Source organism: Mus caroli, unplaced genomic scaffold (genome assembly GCF_978045245.1).
Source record: "Mus caroli unplaced genomic scaffold, Mus_caroli_1 scaffold_5, whole genome shotgun sequence".
NCBI lineage: Eukaryota > Metazoa > Chordata > Mammalia > Rodentia > Muridae > Mus > Mus caroli.
Window position 1 is genome coordinate 1,309,477 of NW_028227260.1, and position 19,981 is coordinate 1,329,457.

General features: G+C 39.0%; 1 non-coding gene across 1 annotated transcript; it reads left to right on the forward strand.

The window, feature by feature from the left end:
- The first annotated feature begins 9,356 nt into the window (after positions 1-9,356).
- On the forward strand, positions 9,357-9,463 carry LOC115030335 (U6 spliceosomal RNA). The gene has a single exon (XR_003835915.1). It is a non-coding gene; the product is annotated as a U6 spliceosomal RNA (small nuclear RNA).
- Positions 9,464-19,981: the final 10,518 nt, after the last annotated feature.

Sequence of the window (19,981 nt, forward strand, 5' to 3'; positions counted from 1 at the left end):
GGAAAACTAACCATAAACAGCAGGGCCAGGAAGACCTTGCTGCACTCCAGCCATGGACCACACCAAGGACTGTCACCCTTTTGAGAACCACTCAGTGCCCCCTTTCTCCCTTACCTCTCCTCCCTTTTGGCCCCAGGGATGAAAAAGCAGCCCCCAGGGCCTCCATTTTGTTCTCAGCTTCTTCGAGGTGTCCATCTGTGTCTTGGATGCCAGAGACTAAGAACCTGTTATCTCTGGCCTCCATTAGGCCCAGAGCCCTAGGACTGCCCTTTGTCCATCTGCTCAGGCTGGGTCCTTAGCTTCCCACAGCCAGAAAACTAGCCATGGACAGGTGGAAAGAGTGTGGCAGTCCTCCCATGTCTTCTCACCCAGAGCACCAAAACTCTGGCAGGTTGTGTGGTTTCTCCCACTCCCTTTATTCCCCCACACCCACTGTCCCACAATGCATCTCTAGACTCATTTGCTGGACTTCCAGCTCTGACAAAGCTCTGGCTTTGAGGATCTCAGACTGTTTGCTATGATACTATTAACACTGTAATCTTATTTCATTGTTTCATCAGATCCAGGATCACATGGGCCATACAGCTACATTATTCTGCCAGATATGATAAAGACTCACTATGATGGTACATGTTGTGTTACCTTTGTACAAAATGGAGTCATGAGAGACGAAGGGACCCTAATTAAGAACATTCTTTTACAAACTGACTTGTACAAAAATCTGTTGAACATTCTCATCAGTAGGTGTTCATAATGAAGCTTGAGCCCTGAGTTGTAGTTGCCAAGCTTTTGGAAGTGATTCTGATTTTTACAGATAATGAAGCCGAGGTAGCTATGGAGTGCAAAGAATTATGTAGTACTTCTTAGTGGTGTCTACTTCAGCTCTTGTCTCTAGGTCTCTTCCTTGATTACTGACCTCTGTTGTCTTACTGATGGCCATTGAATCTCCTACCCTGCTGTTTATGGTTAGTTTTCCCAGAAATAAGACCAGCTGTGATGTCTCCAATATGTGGTGACTCATATTTTAACACTTTTGTCTTGTTGGTGAGCTCTAAAGAATTTCTCCCTCAGTATGCCAGGATAGTTCTTGCACACTCATAATGCACTGTTTCTTTTAATTTCTTGAGAATGAAGATACTATTACAAAGCCCATGCTAATGCCCATCCCTGGATGCAGATTTCTCTCAACATCTTTATTTGATTGAATAACTTCCCTGAATATCTCTTGTCTATACCACGCATACAACCACAGGCATATGATCTATCTGTAAATTCTGCATTTAATGTCTTCAATTGGTCTGCTACACACCATATTTGTTTGTGATTTCTGTACTCCCAGTCATTTCTGTAATGGACAAGGCTCACACCTGGTTTGCAGAACAGATCTACAGACCTTTGCCTTCTAGTGTCTTGCTCACTGTTCCATGCTTATTCAGGCAAAATGCTCTGCGAGCAACTTCCTGGTGATTTCCCTGAAGTAATGAGTCCTCAATCATAGTCTCAAAGGCAGGAGGCCTACATGAGTATGTCCAGATTTCACATGGGCTTCTTTTGTTGGCAAATTGGAAACCTGTCCTCCAGCCACTTTCCCTATTACCAGGCCTATGCCAGATAACAGAACACTTGGAATAGGCTTCCTTGTTCAATATTCCCACATTCAATCCCAATTATACTCTCTGTACCAACTCCTAGAACAAGATTCTGTAAACCCATTTGCTGGATTTCCAGTTTGACACAGATTGTCTGGATCTAGGCCACTCATACTTTTTCTCAGGGTTATATTAACCCTGAAACCTTGCATCATTTTTCATCAGCTTCAATGCCATATGGACCATGATGCCACTTTCTTCTGCCTAGAGTATTAAAGCCTCACCACGATAGTTTGTTTTATAATAAAGTGATTCTTCTAAGACTAAGGAACCTGAATTGAAAACCTTCTTCTGTGAAATTAGCTGTAGAAAAGCCTGTTTAGAGCTCCCCTGGTATACAACTCATGTGGTAGTGTGTAGTCATCTGTGGGTGATGACATGCTTTTTAGATGTGGTTTAGGGTTGTTTAAGAAGGCAAGACAAAATACCAATGGAGTGCAAAGAATTTTGCAGTACACCCTAATGATATTCATTTCTTTTTCTGCCTCTAGATTACTTATATAATTCCTGACCTGTGCTCTCTCACAAATGGGTAGTCAAGATACTGCGCTGGTACTGTGATATGTTATTCCAAAATTAAACCTAACTGTGATGTTCCCAATGTGTGTGGACATACAATACAATCATTTTTCATTTCTGGTGAGCTCTCCAGAAGCTGCCATTTCATGCCATTTTCACTCTGCCAGTACAGTTCACACAAATCCTGCACTTTTTCTGGAGAACTAAGATATCCATTATATACCCACACTCTAAGACCTAACTCTGTTTGGGGATTTCTGTTAAAACCATTGCCTCAGTAGCATTCCTGGAACGCTCCTGTCCACTCCACCTGCACAACTCAAGGCATGGGTCCTGTCATGGTGCTTCCTCATATAACTTACCGAATCGTTTCTCTAGATTTCAGCTTCCTTTACCATCTGTACACTGACAATCCTGTTTTTTATGTTCAGGTTACATAACATGTTTGCAGGAAGAGATCTACAGAAGATGTTTTCCAGGTTATGGTTCATCATCCAATGCTCGGCTCCAAGCACTCAGCTTTGCACCCAATTTCCTGCTGAGTTCTCTCCAAAAGTGAGTCCACATGTATAGTCACAATGGCAGGAGACCTACCCAAGTATGTCCAGATTTCAAATCAGTGTTCTTGTGGACAAGCCTGAACCTTGCCCTAGAGTCCCTTCTCCATTTGTCAGGCCTCCCTCAGGTGTCAGGGAACCTTCACTGGATTTCCTAGTTAAGTATTCCTAAATACTATCCAATTGTGATCTGTGATTTCTCCCAGACCATGCTTCTCTGGACCTGTTTACTATATTTCCAGCAGTGAACCAGATTGTGTGGATTTGAAAACTCTATATTGTTTCTCAGAATTCTATTAACTTTGTAATCTGGCATCATTTTTTTCAGCAGATTCAGTGCTGTAAGGAGCCGCCTTCACATTCGCCATTACAAGATGGCGCTGATGGCACTGACACCCGTGTTCTAAGTAGTAAACAAGCAAGCTGCGCATGTGCCGGGGTAGCTTTCCACCCCATGTGCTCTCCCTTCCCTGTGACGACAACTCCGGCCGATGGGCTGCAGCCAATCAGGGAGCGACACGTCCGAGGCGGAGGACAGTCCTCCATAAAAGGGACGGGTTTCCGCCATTTGCTCTCTCTCTCTCTCTCTCTGGCTCTCTCTCTGGCTCTCTTCTCCACTGGCTCCTGATGGGGTAAGCAATAAAGCTTGTGCTGCAGAAGATTCCGGTTGCCCTGAGCGTGTTCTTACCAGGGGGGACAAAAGCGCGGGCAATACAGTGCCATGTGGACCATGCTGGCACACTTCTTCCAGGTGTGGTAGAGTCTCACCCTGATGGTTTGTGTTGCCTTATCTTGGCATGATTTAGAGTCATCTGAGAAGATGGAAACTAAGTTGATAAAATTCTTCCATGAAATGGTGTGCGGAAAATTCTATGGGGTCTCCATTGAGTTAAGATTCTTATGGTAGTATGGAACCATTGGTGGGTGTTTTCAAACTTTTTGAGGTAGTTCTGGGTTTTTAAAGAGGACAAACACAGGTATCCATGGACTTCCAAGCACTATGTAGTGTTCTTTAGTAGAATCAGCTTCAGGTATTGCTTCTAGGTTTCTTGCTTGATTTCTGATCTGTGTTCTCTGAGGAAAGGACAGTGAAGATCATACCCTACGTACTATGGTGGGTTTGCCTAGAATTAAGACCAATTATAGTGTTTACAGTATGTGGAGACTTATACCTCAGCCCTTGTCCCTTGTTTCTGAGTTCTCCAGAAACTTCCTTTCCATTATCTCTGTCAATGTGACAGGATAATTATGATCACACAGATCCTATACTCTCTCTTTTGAATTTCTGGAGAATCAAGATACCCATTCCATCACCAGACATGAATGATAAGTCTGGATGCAGATTTCTCTCAACATTTCTGCCTGAATAGCTTCACTGAGTCTCTCCTGTCCACACCATGCACAAAGTCTGATGCCTAGGTCTATCATGCCCCTTCTATATCTAACTTTCTCATTTGGTTATTTAACCCCAGATTCCTTTCCATGTCTACATTTCAAGTCCTATTCTGATGAACAGGGAGCATACCAGCGATGTATGATGTGATCTATACATCTTTACCTTCCAGTAAACTACCATGTTTGTCTCCAGGCACACAGCTCTGCTCCCAAGTCCTAGGAATGTTCCCCCAGTAGTAAGACCCTAAGGTAGTGTACTCTGGAGGAGGATTAGCTAAGTATGTGCAAATTACACATGGGCGTCTTTTCTAGGCAAGTCTGAACCTTACCTTTCAGTGCTATCACATATTACCAGGCCTCTTCCAAGTCACAGAGCACCTGCCATGGGCTTTCCTGTATTGAATTCTCAAATATATGCCTATTCTGATGTTTGCACAAATCCAGATCATGCTACACTAGAACTATTTGCTTGACATCCATTTCTTAGAATGTTTGCTTGGCTTTGAAGCTCTCAGACTGCTAGGAATTATTCAATCGTATCATCTGGTATCATTTTTTTTCATTGGATTAAGTATTATGTGTACCATATTGCCACATTCTTTTACTAGGTGTGACAGAGCCTCATTATGGTGGTTTTGGTTTGTATATGTTACAAAATCTAGAGTCATCTGAAAAGAGGGACCCTCAATTGAGAATGCTCCTACATGAAATGGTCTGTTGAAAAGCCTGATGGACCCTCTACATTTGTTGCCTAGTTTTGGAACAAGGAAATGGTTATATAAAGAAGGCTAGCTGAGGTATCTATGGAGTCCAAAGCGTAAGTTACTATTCATTAGTGGTACCTGTTTCATTTCTTACCTCTAGGTTATGTCTTGATTACTAACCTGTATTCTCTGAATGATAGACACTGAAACTTCAGGCTTGCTATGGTAAGTTACCTAAAAGTCAGCCACAGTGTGCTGTTCCCTATATGTGGAGACTTACAGGTCTGTCATTGTCTCTTGTTGCTGAGCTCTACAGAGAGTTTCCATCCAGTGCCAGTGGCTCTGTGCCTGGGTAATTCTGATCAAACCAATCCTATACTATGTTTTTTGTATTCTGTATAAGTAGAACACCCATTATACATCAACATAGTAAGGCATAAATCTGGATGAAGATATACTCAACTCATTTCCCTTAATAGATTCCCTGAATCTCTCCTGTCCACACCATGCACAAAAACTCAGGCCTTAGTCTATCATGCAGTTTCCATATTTAAATTCTTCCATTTGTTCCCTAGTGCCCAGTTACTTTTGCCATATTGGCATTCCTAATTCTGTTTCTGAGTGACAGGACACATATCTGCTATGCATGATGTGATATACACACCTTCGCCATCCCAAACAAGGCTACCCTTTTGCTTGACTTCATTTACACTCTCTTACACCCAATTTGAAGTTGTATTTCTCCAGTAGTGGGTCCACCATTGTAGCATTCATCAGAAGAGGTGAAGGTAAATATGTGTAGATAATAAACAAGTTTCCTCTATTGGAAAGTCTGAAACATTCTTTTCAGTGCCATCTCCTATTCCCAAGCTTCAGGCATGTCACAAAGCACCAGAACTGGTCTTCCCTATTTAGTACTCCCACATAGAAATCCATTTCTAATCTATGCATACTTTTGGACCATGCTTTTCTAGACCCATTGGCTGGACTTTATGCTCTGACAGGGATATTCCCTTTGTGGACCTCAGACTGTTGGTTATGATACTATTAACACTGTAATCCTACATCATTATTTCATCAGATTCAGTACTATATGGACCATATAGCCACATTATTCTGCCAGGTGTTGTAGAGTCTCACCATGATGATTTGTGTTGTATTACCTTTATACAATCTAAAGTCATCTGAGAAGAAGGAATGCTAATTGAGAACACTTCTCCATGAAATGCTCTATAGAGACATCTGTTGAAATCTCCTTAGAGTAGGGATTCTTAAAGAAGTGTGGAGCCACTGAGGTTGTGGCCAAGTTTTGGGAGGTAGTTCTGGGTTTTAAATGAAGTCAAGCCAAGGTACCTATAGAGTGCCAAGAATTATGTAGTGTTTCTTAGTATTATGTACATCAGTTCTTGCCTCTAGTTTTTTCTTTGATTACTGACCTCTGTTCTCTTACTGATAGACTGTTGAAGCTCCTACCCTGCTTTCTATGTTAAGTCTTCCCAGAATTAAAAATAACTGTGATGTACCCAATATGTCGTGAATATCACATCTTAGTTCTTTTTACATGGTGAGCTCCCCAGAAGCTCCCCTTGAGTGTGCCAGGATAGTTCTGGTCACATTTATACTACACTAGTTCTCTTTAATTCCTTAAGATGGCTGATACCCATTCCATCCCCTGTGCTAATGGCTAACTCTGGATGTAGATTTCTCTTAACACCTTTTTTACCTGAATATTTTCCCTGAATCTCTCCTGTCCATAACATGCATACAACAACAGGCCTATGACTTATTCTGTAGATTCTGCATCTAACTTCTTCAATTGATGTGCTAAACCCCAGATTTGTTTGTGACTTTTATACTTCCTGTATTTTCCATGAAAGACTGAGTTCATACCTAATTTGTACTCCAGATCTACAGACTTTTACCTTCCACTGTTTTGCTTACTCAGGCATAATGCTCTACACATAACTTCCTGGTAAATTCCCTCCAGTAGTGAGTCCTCAAGTATAATGTCAATGGAAAGAGGCCTACATAAGTATGTCCAGATTTCACAAGGGTTTCCTTTGTTGGCATGTCTGAACCCTGTTCTCCAATCGCTTCTCATATTACCAGGCTTCCCCCAGGTCACAGACCACCTGGACTAGGCTTCCCTGTTCAATATGCACTAATACAACACCAATCTGCTCTGTACAAACTCCTAGACCATGATTCTATAGAACCATTTGCTGGATATCTAGGTTGAAACAGATTGCCTGGATTTGAACCTCTCAAACTGTTTCTCATGATTTTCTTAACCCTGAAAACGTGCATCATATTTTTTCATCAGAATCAATACGATATGGACAATGCTGGCCAGTATTCTGCCTGGAGTATTATATCCTCACCATGTTGGTTTGTTTTATACTAACATGACACAATTTAAATTCATCTGAGAAGAAGGAACATCAATGGTGTACACTCAATGGTTCCTATGATAGTGTGCAGTGATCTGTGGGTATCACTGTGCTTTCAGAGATGGTTTGGGGTTGTTCAAGAATGCAAGACAAAAAACAAATGGAGTGAAAAACATTATGCAGTACTCCTTAATGGTATCCACTTATGTTCCTGCCTCTAGATTTCTTACTTGATTCCCGACTTGTTTTCCCTCACAGATGGACAGTTAAGGTACTGCCCTTCTTCAAAGGTATTCTATTCCAGAATTAAGACTAACAGTGATGTTTCCAATATGTGTAGACATACAATTCAGTTATTGTCTATTCTTGGTAAGCTCTCCAGAAGCTTCCATTCTATGCCACATTCACTGTGACAGGACAGTACTGGTGACACAAATACTGCACCATTTCTATTCCATTCCTGAAGAACTAAAATATACATTATACTCCCACACTCTAAGGCCTAACCCTATATGCAGATTTCTCTGAACAACTTTACCAGAATAGTTTCTCTGGAACTCAACTGTCTATGCCATCTGAACAACCCGAGGCATGGATCCTATCATGCAGCTTCCTCATCTAACTATCTCAATTGTTTCTCTAGCCTTTAATTTACTTTCCCACCTGAGCACTGCCAGTCCTGTTTCTTATGGTCAGGGCACATACAAGTGGTTTTCCCATTTCCTGCGCATCATCCCATGCTTGACTCCAATAACTCAGCTCTGCAACCAATTTCATGGTGAGTTAGTTCCAATAGTGGTTCTACAAGTATAGTCAAAATGGCAGGAGGCCTACCTACATGTGTCAAGATTTCACATGGTTGTCCTCAGTAGGCAACTCTGAACCTTGCCTTCCAGTCACTTCTATTCTCAAGTGTTGTCAGATATATACCTGCAGTCCACTTAGCAGTATTAGAATAGCAATCACCAATCAGCAGTGGTTTCATGGCCCTGTGGAAACATCCAGGACTCTGCTGAATAGGTTTGAGTCAGCAGAAAGTCTAGGACCAGCATGGATGCCACAAGTTGACTGTCATGTCACTCTCAATGAAGTGAAGAAGACATGAGACCAGGGAAGTGTGGTAAAGGGCCGCCATCACTGCCAGATGAATAGTATTTATACTCACTCCAAGTATCATATGTCCTCCTATGGATCTTTCTTCATCAAAAGACCATGTGAGCCCGACTTAGCAAAACTTCATGCCATTCTGACATCACTCTCCCAATTTGCAGGAGTATTTGGAAGAAGCAAGAAATCCAAGAATACAGCCAGAATTTTTTGGTGTTTCCTTCTATGATGACATGACAAATGATGGATATTAAGGAACGACAAGGTATACCAAAACCATCTAACATTCTTTACAATCTGTTTGTTCCCGCTTAAGACCATACATCCTTTTACGTGTTTGCTTTAGCAAAACATCCTCTCACCCTGTGTGCCCCAGCACAGCATAATTTGATATAAGTGGCTTTCCAAACAACACAATAGTTTTCAATTCATATGCTATTAATATTTAAGAATTTTCTTTATCTCCAACATGAAGTATCTATACACAATAGAAATAAATATAAGACCACATTTTAAATAAATGGCCTATGTAAAATATAGTCAGAAATAATCTAGCCGGGCATGGTGGCGCACGCCTTTAATCCCAGCACTCGTGAGGCAGAGGCAGGCAGATTTCTGAGTTCGAGGCCAACCTGTTCTACAGAGTGAGTTCCATGACAGCCAGGGCTACACAGAGAAACCCTGTCTCGAAAACCCAAAAAAAAAAAAAAAAAAAAAAAAAGAAATAATCTAACAAAACAACTTTAAATTTCTATCAATGTACAATAATTAAACGAAATGTTTGGGATTCTATTAATGTACAATAATTAAACAAAAACCTTAAATATCTATTAATGTACAATAATTCAAACACAAAAACTTTATATTTCTATCAACATACAATAAACAAAACAAACTTAAATTCTATTAATATATAATAATTAAACACATTTATTTTCCATTAATATACAATGATTCAAACAAAATGAATTTAAGTTTCTATTAAAATACAATATTAAACAAAAAACTTAAATTTCTGTTAATATGAAATATATCATGCTCACTTAGGCAGCACATATACTAAAATTGGAACAATATAGAGAAGATTAGCATGGTCCCTGTGCAAGGATGACATGCAAATATGTGAAGCATTCCATATTTTTCTAACAGAATCACAGAAGGATCAAGCTCCAGCCAGAGACAGCTTGAATATTAACTCCAGAGACCAGTCTGTGCAGGTCAGCTCATGGACTGAAAAGGGTGAACAGACTGCAAAAGTGACAACGGCTTGTGGGATAGAACCCATTTCAGGCTTCAGACATCCTGGCACCTTCCCCATCAGGAGAGAAGTGTCCACCCAGGAGGACTCTGCGAGAGCAGGAGAGGGAGCCACCTTGGGTCCCTGGATTCCTCAGAGACTAGTCTGTGCAGGTGAGAGTGCAGACTACAGAAGTGACACAGCTTCTGGGACAGACCCCATTTTGGGGTCCAGACATCTGGGCAGCTTCCCTGACAGAGGAGAGGTGTCCAACTGGGAGGGATTGGCCAGAGCAGGTAAGGGAGCCATCTTGGGTCCCAGATCCCTCAGAGACCAGTCTGCACAGGTGAGCTTGCAGACTGCAGAGGCAACACATCTTCTGGGACAGGCCCTGTTTCGGGCCCTCATCTTCAGCCAGGAGGCAGGTCTGAATGCCAGATATCTGTGCACCTTCCCTACAAGAGGAGAGCTTGCCTGCAGAGAGTACTCTGACCACTGAGAGTCAGGAGAGAGCTAGACTCCCAGGTCTGCTGACAGAGGCTAACAGAATCACAGGAGGAACAAGCTCCAACCAAAGACAACTATAACAACTAACTCCAGAGATTACCAGAGGTATAAAGTCAAATATAAGAATCTTACTAACAGAAACCAAGAACACGCGGCAACATCAGAACCCAATATGCCTACCGCAGCAAGTCCTGGATACTCCAACACTCCAGAAAAGCAAGACTCAGATTTAAAATCATATCTCATGATGGTGGTAGAAGATTTTAAGAAAGGCATTAATAAGTCACTTAAAGAAATACAGGAGAACACTGCTAAACAGGTAGAAGTCCTTAAAGAAGAAACACAAAAAAATCCCTTAAAGAATTACAGGAAAACACCAACAAACAGGTGATGGAATTGAACAAAACCATCCAAGATCTAAAAATGGAAGTAGAAACAATGAAGAAAACTCATACAGATACATCTCTGGAGATAGAAACCCTAGGAAAGAAATCAGGAACCATAGATATGAGCATCAGCAACAGAATACAAGAGTTGGAAGAGAGAATCTCAGGTGCAGAAGATTCCATAAGAAACATGGACACAACAATCAAAGAAAATGCAAAATGCAAAAAGATCCTAACCCCAAAACATCCAGGAAATCCAGGACACAATGAGAAGACCAAACCTACGGATAATAGGAGTAGATGAGAATGAAGATTTTCAACTTAAAGGACCAGCAAGTATCCTCAACAAAATTATAGAAGAAAACTTCCTATACCTAAAGAAAGAGATGACCATGAATATAGAAGAAGCCTAAAGAACTCCAAATAGACTGGCCAGATAAGAAATTCCTCCTGACACACACTAAGCAGAACAACAAACGCACTAGATAAAGACAGAATAATAAAGGCAAAAGCAAAAGGTCAAGTAACATACAAAGGCAGACTTATTAGAATTACACCAGACTTCTCACCAGAGACTGTAAAAACTCCTAATTAACAAAATCAGAAATGGAAAAGGATACAAAACAACAGATCCTGAGGAAAACCAAAACATCATCAGATCCTACTACAAAAGGCTATATGCAACAAAACTGAAAAACCTGGATGAAATGGAAATTTTCCTAGACAGATACCAGGTATCAAAGTTAAATAAGGATCAGTTTAATGATCAAAACAGTCCCATTTCCCCTAAAGAAATAGAAACAGTCATTAATAATCTCCCAACCAAAAAAAGCCAGGGGCCAGATGGGTTTAGTGCAGAGTTCTATCAGACGTTCAAAGAAGAGCTAATTCCAATTCTCCTCAAACTATTCCACAAAATAGAAACAGAAGGTACTCTACCCAATTCATTCTATGAAGCCAAAATTACTCTGATACCTAAGCCACACAAAGATCCAACAAAGAGAGAGAACTTCAGACCAATTTCACTTATGAATATCAATGCAAAAGTACTCAATAAAATCCTCACAAATCGAATCCAAGAACACATCAAAATGATCATTCATCATGACCAAGTAGGCTTCATCCAAGAGATTCAGGGATGGTTTAATATATGGAAATCTATCAACATAATCCACTATATAAACAAACTCAAAGAAAAAATAAATTATCATCTCATTAGATACTAAGAAAGCATTTGACAAAATCCAACACTCCTTCATGATAAAAGTCATGGAAAGATCAGGAATCCAAGGCCCATGCCTAAACATAATAAAAGCAATATACAGCAAAACAGTAGCGAACATCAAATTCAAAGCAATACAACTAAAATCAGGGACTAGACAAGGCTGCCCACTGTCTCACTAACTATGCAATATAGTACTTGAAGTCCTAGCCAGAGCAATTCAACAACAAAAAGAGATCAAGAGGATACAAATTGGAAAGGAAGAAGTCAAAATATCACTATTTGCATATGATATGATAGTATACATATACGTGACCCTAAAAATTCCACCAGAGAACTCCTAAACTTGTTAAAGAGCTTCAGTGCAGTAGCTGGATATAAAATTTATTCAAACAAATCAGTGGCCCTTATCTACACAAAGGATAAACAGGCTGAGAAAGAAATTAGGGGAAAAATACCCTTCACAATAATCACAAAAAATATAAAATAACTTGGTTTGTCTTTAACAGAGGAAGTGAAAGATTTGTATGACAAGAACTTCAAGTCTCTGAAGAAAGAAATTGAAGAATATCTCAGAAGATGGAAAAAACTCCCATGCTCATGGATTGGCAGGATTTATATAGTAAAAATGTCTATACTGCCAAAAGCAATCTACAGATTCAATGCAATCCCCATCAAAATTCCAACTCAATTCTACAAAGAGTTAGAAAGGGCAATTTACAAATTCATCTGGAATAACAAAAAACCTAGGATAGCAAAAATTATTCTCAATAATAAAAGAACATCTAGGGGAATCACCATACCTGACTTCAAGCTGTACTACACAGCAATTGTGATGACAATTGCATGGTAATGGTACAGCAACAGACAGGTAGATCAATGGAATAGAACTGAAGACCCAGAAATGAACACACACACCTATGGTCACTTGATCTTTGACAAGGGAGCTAAAACCATCCAGTGGAAAAAAAGACAGCATTTTCAACAAATGGAGCTGACACAACTGGAGGTTATCATGTAGAATGATAATTGATCCATTCTTATCTCCTTGTACAGAGTTCAAGTCTAACTGGATCAGTGACCTCCACATAAAAACAGAGACACTGAAATTTATAGAGGGCAAAATAGGGGAAAAGCCTTTTAGATATGGCACAGGGGAAAATTCCTAAACAGAACAACACTGACTTGTGCTGTAAGATCAAGAATTGACAAATTGGACCTCATAAATTTACAAATCTTCTGTAAGGCAAAAGATATTGTCAATAAGACAAGAAGGCCACCAACAGATTGGGAAAGGATTTTTACTAAACCTAAATCACATATGGGACTAATATCCAATATATACAAAGAGCTCAAGATGCTGGACTCCAGAAATTCAAATAACTCCACTAAAAAATGGGAAATGTAATTGAGGAAAATACGTAATATATATATATATAAATGAGGTACAGAGCTAAACAAAGAATTCTCAACTGAGGAATACTGAAGGGCTGAGAAGCACTTGAAAAAATGTTCAACATTCTTAATCATCAGGGAAATGCAAATTAAAATAACACTGAGATTCCACTTCACACCAGTAATAATGGCTAAGATAAAAATTTCAGGTGACAGCAGATGCTGGCGAGGATGTGGAGAAAGAGGAATACTTCTCCCTTGCTGGTGGGATTGCAAGCTGGTAGAAACACTCTGTAAATCAGTCCGGTGTTTCCTCAGAATATTGGACATATTACTACCAGAAGATCCAGCAATACCTCTCCTGGGTGTATACCCAAAAGATGTTCCAGCTGGTATAAGGACACATGCTCCACTATGTTAATGACAGCCTTATTTATAATAGCCAGAAGATAGAAAGAACCCAGATTCTTTCAAAAGAGGAATGGATACAGAATGGAGTACTACTCCGCTATTAAAAAACAACGAATATATGAAATTCTAGGGCAAATAGACGTATCTGTAGGATATCATCCTGAGTGAGGTAACCAAATTAGAAAAGAAGTCACTTGATATGCACTCACTGATACGTGGATATTAGCCCAGAAACTTAGAATACCCAAGATACAATTTGCAAAACACAAGAAAATCAAGAAGAAGAAAGACCACCGTGTGTATACTTCATTCCTCCTTAGAATAGGGAACAAAGTACCCATGGAAGGAGTTACAGAGACAAAGTCTGGAGCTAAGACAATAGGATGGACCATCCAGAGACTACCCCACCTGGGGAACCATCCCATAATCAGCAAACAAACCCAGACACTTGCACATGCCAGCAAGATTTTGCTGAAAGGACCCTGATATATCTGTCTCTTGTGAGGTTATGCCAGTGCCTGGCAAACACAGAACTGGATGCTAACAGTCATCTATTGAATGGAACATGGGGCCCCCAATGGAGGAGCTAGATAAAGTACCCAAGGAGATGAAGGAGTCTGAAACCCTATAGGTGGAACAATGATATGAATTAACCAGTACCCCCAGAGCTTGTGTCTCTAGCTGGATATGTAGTAGAAGATAGATAGTCAGCCATCATCGGGAAGAGATGACCCTCTCTTGGTCCTGCAAACTTTATATGCCACAATACAGGGGAATGCCAGGGCCAAGAAGTGGGAGTGGGTGGGTAGGGGAGCAGGGCTGGGGAGGGTATAGGGGACTTTCAGGATAGCATTTGAAATGTAAATGAAGAAAATATCTAATAAAATATTGAAAGAAAAATATATCAAACAAAAAAATTTAAATTTCTATCTGTATACAATAATTTAAAAAGAATGAAAATTTTAAGAAATCAAAATATTCCATGCCAAAACCAAATCCACACATCTTTCCCCATATCAACCTCTATAAAGGATAATAAAGGAAAACACCAACACAAGGATGGAAATTATGCCCTAAAAAGGCAAGAAAATTATTCTTCAACAACCTAAAAGAAGACAGCTGCAAGAATAGAACCCAAACTCGAACAACCAAAATAGCACCAAGTAACAGTTAGTTTTCCTTAACATCTCTTAATATCAATGAACTCAATTCCCCAAGAAATTGACATAGTCTAACACACTGGCTAGGAAAACAAGACCCAACATTTTGCTGCATGCAGTCAATCCACTTCAGGGACAAACACAGACACTACCTCAGAGTAAAAGGCTGGAAAACAATTTTCCAAGCAAACGATCCAAAGAAACAAGCTGGAGTAGCCATTTTAATATCGAATAAAATCGACTTCCTACCCAAAGTTATCAAAAAATACAAGGAGTGGTACTTCATACTCATCAAAGGTAAAATCTTCCAAGATGAACTCTCAATTCTGAATATCTATGCTCCAAATACAAGGGCAGCCACATTCATTAAGGAAACTTTAGTAAAGCTCAAAGCACACATTGTACCTCATACAATGAGAGTGAAAGACTTCAACACATCACTCTCATCATTCAACAGATCCTGGAAACAGAAACTAAACAGAGACACATTGAAACTTGCAGAAGTTAATGAAATAAGTGGTTTTAACAAATATTTACAGAACATTTTATACTAAAACCAAAGGATATACCTTCGTCTCAGGACCTCATTGTACCTTCTCCAAAACTGACCATATAATTGGTCACAAAACAGGATTCAACAGATACAATAAGAATGAAATCATCAAATCCATCCTATCAGATCACCAAGGTCTAAGGCTGATCTTCAATAACAAATAATAGAAAGCCAACATTTACGTGGAAGCTGAAAAAATCTCTACTCAATGAAGACTTGGTCAAGGAGGAAATAAAGAAAGAAATTAAAGACTTAGTGGCAAATGGTCTGAACCAGGCTGCCTAGGCTAAAGAAGGGTACAAAACACAATGAAAGTAATCCTAGGGAGGGGGGGGGACCTCATAGCTCTGAGTGCTGTCAAAAAGAAACTAGAGAGTGCATACACTAGCAGCATTACAGCACACCTAAAAGCTCTAGAACAAAAGAAAGCAAATTTACCCAAGAGGAGTAGATGGCAAAAATAATCAAACTCAGGACTGAAATCAAACAAGTGGAAACAAAAAGAACTATTCAAAGAATCAACCAAACCAGGAGATGGTTCTTTGAGAAAATCAACAAGATAGATAAGCCCTTAGCCAGACTAACTAGAAGGCACAGGGACAGTATCCTAATTAATAAAAGCAGAAATTAAAAGATAGACAGAACACCAGGAAATCCAAAATATCATCAAATCTTACTACAAAAGGCTATATTCAATAAAACTGGAAAACCTGGATGAAATGGGCAATTTTCTAGACAGATACCAGGTACAAAAGTTAAATTAGGATCAGATTAATGATATAAACAGTCCATTTCCCCTAAAGAGATAGAAGCAATCAATAATAGTCTCCCAACCAAAAATGCCAAGGACCAGATGATTTTATTGCAGAGTTCTATCAGACCTTCAAAGAAGAAAACTTCCCTAACCTAAAGACAGGGATGACCATGAACATACAAGAAGCCTATACAACTCCAAATAGACTGAGTCAGGAAAGAAATTCCTCCAGACACATAATAATCAGAACAACCAATTCACTTTATAAAGATAGAATATCAAAAACAGTAAGGGGAAAATGTCAAGTAACATATAAGGGCAGACCTGTCAGAATTGAACCTGACTTCTCACCAGAGACTGTGAAAGCCAGAAGATCCTGGACAGATGTTATACAGACCCTAAGAGAACACAAACGCCAGCCCAGGCTACTATACCCAGCAAATCTCTCAATTACCATAGATGGAGAAACCAAAGTATTCCATGACAAAACCAAATTCACAAAATATTTTTCCATGAATCCGGCCCTATAAAGGATAATAAAGGGAAAACTCCAAAACCAGGAAGAAAATGCCACCCTAAAAAAATCAAATAAGTAATTCTTCAACAAACCTAAAAGAAGATAGCTGCAAGAACAAAATCCCAACTCTAACAACAAAAATTACACGAAGTAACAATTACTTTTCCTTAATATCTCTTAATATCAATGGACTCCATTCCCAAATAAAATGGCATAGGCTAACAGAATGGCTACATAAACAGGACCCAACATTTTGCTGCATACAAGAAATCCACATCAGGGACAAAGACAGGAATTACCTCAGAGTAAAAGGCTGGAAAACAATTTTCCAAGCAAATGGTCCAAAGAAACAAGCTGGAGTAACCATTCAAATATCAAATCAAATCGACTTCCAACCCTAAGTTAAAAAAAAAGACAAGGAGGGGTACTTCCTACTTATCAAAGGAGAAATCTTCCAAGATGAACTCTCAATCTGATTATCTATTCTGAAAGTGCAAGGGCATTCACATTCATTAAAGAAACTTTAGTAAAGCTCATAGCACACATTGCACAGCACACAGTAATAGTAGGAGACTTTAATTCCCTACTCTCATCATTGAACAGATCCTGGAAAAGAAACTAAACAAAGACACAATGAAATTAACAGAAGTTTTGAAACAAATGGATTTTAACAGATATCTACAAAACATTTTACCCTAAAACAAAAGGATATACTTTCTTCTCAGCACTTTATGGTACCTGCTCCAAAATTGACCATATAATCAGTCACAAAACAGGCCTCAACAGATACAAAAATGTTGAAATTATCCAATTCATCCTATCAGATCACCACGGAACGAGGCTGATCTTCAATAACAACATAAATAATTGAAAGCCAACGTTGACATGGAAGCTGACAAACACTCTACTCAATGACACCTTGCTCAAGGAAGAAAGAAAGAAAGAAAGAAAGAAAGAAAGAAAGAAAGAAAGAAAGAAAGAAAGAAAGAAATTAAAGACTTTTTAGAGTTTAATGAAAAAGAAGCCACAACATTGCCAAACTTATAGGACAAAATGAAAGCAGTCCTAAGAGGAAAACGCATAGCTCTGACTGCTGTCAATAAGAAACTAGAGAGAGCACACACTAGCAGCTTGACAGTACACTTAAAAGCTTAGAACTAAAGGAAGCAAGTTTACACAAGAGGAGTAGAAGGCAGGAAATAATCAAACTCAGAACTGAAATCAACCAAGAAGAAACAAAAAGAACTATGCAAATAATCAAACAATCCAGGAGCTGGTTTTTTTGGTTGTTGTTTTGTTGGGTTTTTTTTTGTTTTGTTTTGTTTTGTTTTTTTGAAAATCAACAAGATAGATAAACCCTTAGCCAGACTAACTGGAGAGCAAAGGGACAGTGTCTTAATTACCAAAATCAGAAATGAAAGGGAAACATAAGAATAGAACCTGAGGAAATCCAAAGAATCATCAGGTACTTCTACAAAAGGCTAAACTCAATAATACTAGAAAACCTGTATGAAATGGACCATTTTCTAGACAGATACCAGGTACCAAAGTTAAATCAGGTTCAGATTAATAATCTAAACAATACCATAACCCCTAAAGAAATAGAAGCAGTCATTAATAGTTCCCAACCAAAAAAAAGCCCAGGAACTGATGGGTTTAGTGCAGAGTTCTGTCAGACCTTCAAAGAAGACCTAATTCCAATTCTCCTCAAACCATTCCACAAAATAGAAGTAGACGGTACTCTACCCAACTCATTCTATGAAGCCACAATTACTCTGATCCTAAACCACAGAAAGATCCAACAAAGATAGAGAACTTCAGACCAATTTCCCTTATTTATATCAGTGCAAAAATACTCAATACAATCCTCGCAAACCTAATCCAAGAACATATGAAAATGATCATCCATCATGATCAAGTAGGCTTCATCTCAGGGATGCAGAGATGTTTTAATATAAGGAAATCCATCAACATAATCCACTATATAAACAAACTCAAAGACAAAAACCACATGGTCATCTCCTTAGATGCTGAGAAAGCATTTGATAAAATCCAGCACCCATTCATGATAAAAGTCTTGGAAAGATCAGGAATTCAAGGCCCATACCTAACCATGATAAAAGCAATCTACAGCAAACCAGTGTCCAACATCAAAGCAAATAGAGAGAAGCTGGAAGCAATACAACTGAAATTAGGGACTAGACAAGGCTGTGCACTTTCTCCTTACCTATTCAATATTGTACTCAAAGTTCTAGCCTGAGCAATTAGACAACAAAAGAACATCAAGGGGATACAAATTGGAAAGGAAGAAGTCAAACTATCACTATTTGCAGATTACATGATAGTATATATAAGTGACCCTAAAAATTCCACCAGAGAACTCCCTAAACCTGATAAATAGCTTCAGCGCAGTAGCTGGATATAAAATTAACTCAAACAAATCAATGGCCTTTCTCTACACTAAGAATAAACAGGCTGAGAAAGAAATTAGTGAAACACCCTTCTCAATAGTCACAAATAAAATAAAATATCTTGGTGAGACTCTAACTAAATAACTTAACGATATGTATGATAAGAACTTCAAGTCTCTGAAGAAAGAAATTGAAGAAGATGGAAACATCTCCCAAGATCATGATGTGGCCTGAGCAATATAGTAAAAATGGCTAACTTGCCGAAAGAATTCTACAGATTCAATGCAATCCGAATCAAAATTCCAACTCAATTCTTCACAGAGTTGGAAAGGACAATTTGCAAATGCATCTGAAATATCAAAAAACCTAGGAAAGCAAAAACTCTTCTCAACAATAAAACAACCTCTGGTGAAATCACCATGCCTGATCTCAAGCTGTACTACAGAGCAATTGTGATAATAAAAAAAAATAATGCATGATACTGGTACAGCAACAGACAGGTAGATCAATGGAATAGAATTGAAACCCAGAAATGAACCCACACTCCTATGGTCACTTGATCTTTGACAAAAGAGCGAAAACCATCCAGTGGAAAAATTACAGAATCTTCAGCATACGGTGCTGACACAAATAGTGGTTATCATCTAGAAGAAGGCTTATTGATCCATACTTATCTACTTGTACAAATCTCAAGTCTAAATGGATCAAAGAACTCCACATAAAACCAGATACTCTGAAACCTATAGAGGAGAATATGGGGTAAAGCCTCAAAGATATGGGAACAGGGGAAAAATTATTGAACAGAACAGCAACGGCTTGTTCTGTAAGATCTAGAATCAACAAATGGGACCTCATAAAATTGCAAAGCTTCTATAAGGCAAAAGACACTGTTAATAAGACAAAAAGGCCACCAACAGATTGGGAAAGGATCTTTACCTATCCTAAATCTGTTAGGAGACTAATATCATATATACAAAAATCTCAAGATGATGGACTCCAGAAAATCATGTAAACCTATTAAAAATGGGGTACAGAGCTAAACAAAGAATTATCAACTGAGGAATACTGAATAGCTGAGAACCACCTAAAAAAAATGTTCAACATCCT